Raw genomic sequence first — 4,301 nt, 5'->3', positions numbered from 1 at the left:
GAAACGCGTCGAGGTTTGTTTGGGCAGTTGACCCTGATTATATATGTATGTATGTAATTCACCTTGTTTATAGCATCCAGAGTCCGTGAACATATATCCCTGCATTAATCTGGGGGAGAGCAAAAGTTTGCAAAACTTTGTGCAAAATTTGAAGTTTTTCTATGCCAGATAACTGGTGCGACACCTTTAATGGGGTTGTCCCTTGAAAAATATTTTACCAGCACCTGAATCTGAAGACTTTTGCAATTGCATGTAATTAAAAATGTAGTATAGTCTCTGAGCTAGTCAATGAAATCTATCAGTACAGCGCCACCTGCTGTTTGTCCTTCTAATTTATCTGTCTTGATCCTGAAGGGGACGCACATGCTCATTTCCATCCTTCAATTGCCACTAGTTGCAGAAGATAGGACATGCCTCCTGAAATAAATCTAGCAGAGTAATCACAGCAATGAATGGTAAGCTCAGTCTGGATCCATGTGAGGTTCAGGGCTGGTTCTATCTTTGGAAGTTATCATGTCAGGAATTTAATAACCCCCCCCCCCCCCCCATGATGTGTTGCTACGTGGTGCCTCCATGCAGTGCCGCATGAACGTGCCATTCCTTCTAGGTCGCAAAATAGGGAATCCAGTGGAACACAACATGCTATGAAAGATGACAAACTCAGTGCTACTACATCTGTCGCTCATTGTGGCATGTTGCCCTGCACTGACAGATTAGAGAAAATCTGTGAAGAAGATGACTTCTCGTAGAACACTGGACGGAGTGCAAATGGCGACCTGACGCAGATCCTATCGTCAGGTGAGGGTCAGGCTGTGCCCCCCCAACTGCTGTCTCCATTTCAAGTTTGCTGCACGGACGTAGCAGAGCTGAATTTTGCATTGAACCCTGCATAATAGCTGCACCACTGATAAGATTACCTGAAAACCACCGCCCGCATTCGCCAGAGGCCTCATGCACACGACCGTTGTTATATTCCGTGTCCGTTGCACCGTTTTTCGTGATTTTCTGCGGACCGATTTTCTGATGCACCGTTTGCCGTCCGTGATCCGTGGTTCCAGTCCGTCAAAAAAATATAACCTGTCCTATTATTTTTGCGGAAACGGTTTGCGAACCCATTCAAGTCAATGGGACCGCTAAAAAACGCGGAGGCACACAAGATTGTCATCCGCGTCCGCGCATCCACGTCCGTTTTTTTCCTATCATTTGCATGGCAAACCTATCTTAGACTTTTTTCTCCCTTCCTTTATGTCTGGTGGTCCTCCAAAAATTAAAAGGAAGACACACGGAAACAAAAACGCAAACAGATCACGGAACAACGGAAACCCCATTTTGCGGAACGGAACACAACAACGGTCGTGTGCATGAGGCCATACGCAAATGACAAACCCAACACTTCAGCCTCTTTCACACGACCGTATGGCTATTTCAGTGTTTTGCGGTCCGTTTTTCACGGATCCGTTGTTCCGTTTTTTGTTTCCGTTGTGTTTCCGTTCCGTTTTTCCGTATGGCATATACAGTATACAGTAATTACATAGAAAAAATTGGGCTGGGCATAACATTTTCAATAGATGGTTCTGCAAAAACGGAACGGATACGGAAGACATACGGATGCATTTCCGTGTGTGTTCAGCTTTTTTTTGCGGACCCATTGACTTGAATGGAGCCACGGAACGTGATTTGTGGGCAATAATAGGACATGTTCTATCTTTCAATAGAACGGAAAAATGGAAATACGGAAACGGAATGCATACGGAGTACATTCCGTTTTTTTTGCGAAACCATTAAAATTAATAGTTCCGTATATATGGACCGTATACGGAACGCAAAAAACGGCCCACAAAACGGAAAAAAAAACGGTAGTGTGAAAGAGGCCTTCCACTGTAGAATATTTAGACAATGGCGTTTGCACCACCATGGCGAAGTCCCCACATTTCAGCTCGCCGCTGATTTACAACGCAAGATAAATAGACCGCAGAGGCCTATGGGTAACCGGCTGTACCATTGATTAGCCCTTTTCCCTAAGGCCACTTTTTACACGACCGTATTGGTTTTTCAGTAATTTCCGGTCTGCAAAAAAACGATCCGCAAAAAATACGGATGACGTCCATGTGCATTCCGTTTTTTGCGGAATGGATCAGCTGGCCCCTGATAGAACAGTACTATCCTTGTCCATTATGCGGACAATAAGGGTCCATTCACACGTCCGCAAAATGGGCCCGCATCCGTTCCGCAATTTTGCGGAACAGGTGTGGACCCATTCATTTTTAATGGTGCTAGAATGTGCTGTCCGCATCCGCATTTGCGAATCCGCACTTCCAGGTCCGCACTTCTGTTCTGCAAAAAAATAGAACATGTCCTATTCTTGTCCGCAATTGCAGACAAGAAAAAGCATTTTCTATGAAAGTGCCGGCGATGTGCGGTCCGCAAAATGCGGAACGCACATTGCCGGTGTCTGTGTTTTGCGGATATGCAATTTGCGGATCTGCAAAACACATACAGACGTGTGAATGGACCCTAAGGGTCCATTCACACGTCCGTAGTGTATTGCGGATCTGCAATTGCGGACAAGAATAGGACATGCTATATTTTTTTCCGGAGCTGCGGACTGGAAGATCGGCGGCGCGCTCCGGAAATGGAAATGCGGATTTGGACAGCACGCTGTGTGCTGTCCGCATCCATTCCTGCCCCCTAGAGAATAAATGGGACCGCATCTGTTCCGCACGGACCACGGACCACAATGGCGGACATGTGAATGGAACCTAATAGGACATGTTCTATCTTTGAATGGAAAGGAAAAAATGGAAATCCGGAAACGGAAGGCATACGGAGTACCTTCCGTTTTTTTTTTTTTGCGGATTCATTGAAATGAATGGTTCTGTATATGGAACACAAAAAACGGAACGTAAAAGAAAGAAAAAAAAAACGTTCATGTGCAAGAGGCCTAAAGTATAGGCCGGACGACCCGTATGATAATTGAACCGAAATTAATTGATCGCCTGTTTTAAATGCCTCGAAAGCCAAAGCCCGGGCGCCTTTGAAGATCGGCGCTCGGCATTATTGGGGCTAATTTATGGATTTCATTACCTGTATTTACCTCATAAATGAGCATTTTGTATTCATATTTATGTCATGTTTTATGCCGGAGAATATAGATCGACCCCATTTGCATAAATACTCACTTACCTCATGAATTACTTAAATGCGGTTGCCTTTTTTTTTTTTTTAAAGCTTAGCCTAAGCGTCGGCACAATGCCTTTCTAAGCAGAAATCCCTCTCGGAATACGCCGTGGAAAAATGGAGAGGAGCATCGAGAGGTAAGGGGAGGGGGGGGGGGGGGGGGCCACCGTAAATCAGGAAATCCTGACTGTTGCACTTCACTAATCCCGCACATCCCAGATCCGCGGGGTGTTTATTGTGTGCAGTATAAGCTTGCTGATTGTTTCTGAGTGGCGCCCGGCGAGACTCCGTAACCGTACACCCTAAGCAAAAAAAAATAAAACCGTAATCTACCGCCCTCATTCTGTTCCCTCTGCTGTTTGATAATGCAGGTTTCCGCTGTGCACTGAGGCAAGGGAGAACCTCTTGAACATTACGCTGTGGCAGCACTGGGCACCGGCGGAGGAGGTGACGGATGTCAAGGCAAAGCTGCAGAATAGTCAAGATTGGACCTATAAACTACTGCCGCACCGGAGCAGACGCTGGCAGGCGGCGTTCATCCCCGATGAGGCGTTCATTATTTGCCTCTCCAGATTTGACCATCAAACTCGATTTGTTTGCAGGTTTGGGTGTCGTCGTCAGTAACTCCTCCGCTGCCGTGGCTATGCATCGTGTTTTATACAGGACGGGTGACTGATCGAAGGCAGAGTAGGCAGCTGCCTAGGGTGCCACCCGGGGGATAGATGCTGTGGGTGTCCAGGTCTTATCAGTGGAACCCCCTCAATTAAAAAAATTCCCTCCTGTTGGAATATAATCGGCTCCTTCTCCTCCTTTGCCATATCCAGCTCCACTGATCCGCAAAAAATACGGATGGCGTCCATGTGCATTGCGTATTTTGCGGCCCGGCCCCTAATAGAACAGTCCTATCCTTGTCCGTACTGCGGACAATACTAGGACATGTTCTATCTTTTTTGTGGAACCTACGGAAACGGAATGCACTTGCGGATCCATTGAAATGAGTGGTTCCGCATACGGTCCGCAAAAAAAAACACGGAAAGAAAATACGTTTTTTAGATACTTATTTTTTATGTTATACCATTTACAGAGAACCCGTCCCCTCTCCTGACAGGTCAGTTTTAGTAACG

General features: G+C 46.1%; 1 long non-coding RNA gene across 1 annotated transcript; it reads left to right on the top strand.

The window, feature by feature from the left end:
* Nucleotides 1–612: 612 nt before the first annotated feature.
* Nucleotides 613–3,967, top strand: LOC122921074. Its single transcript, XR_006386965.1, has 3 exons — nucleotides 613–798; nucleotides 3,229–3,314; nucleotides 3,549–3,967. It is a non-coding gene; the product is annotated as an uncharacterized LOC122921074 (long non-coding RNA).
* The last annotated feature ends 334 nt before the right edge of the window (nucleotides 3,968–4,301 follow it).

This window comes from Bufo gargarizans, chromosome 10 (genome assembly GCF_014858855.1).
Source record: "Bufo gargarizans isolate SCDJY-AF-19 chromosome 10, ASM1485885v1, whole genome shotgun sequence".
NCBI lineage: Eukaryota > Metazoa > Chordata > Amphibia > Anura > Bufonidae > Bufo > Bufo gargarizans.
The sequence above is the reverse complement of the archived record's forward strand: the minus strand, read 5'-3'. Positions and strand labels throughout refer to the sequence as shown.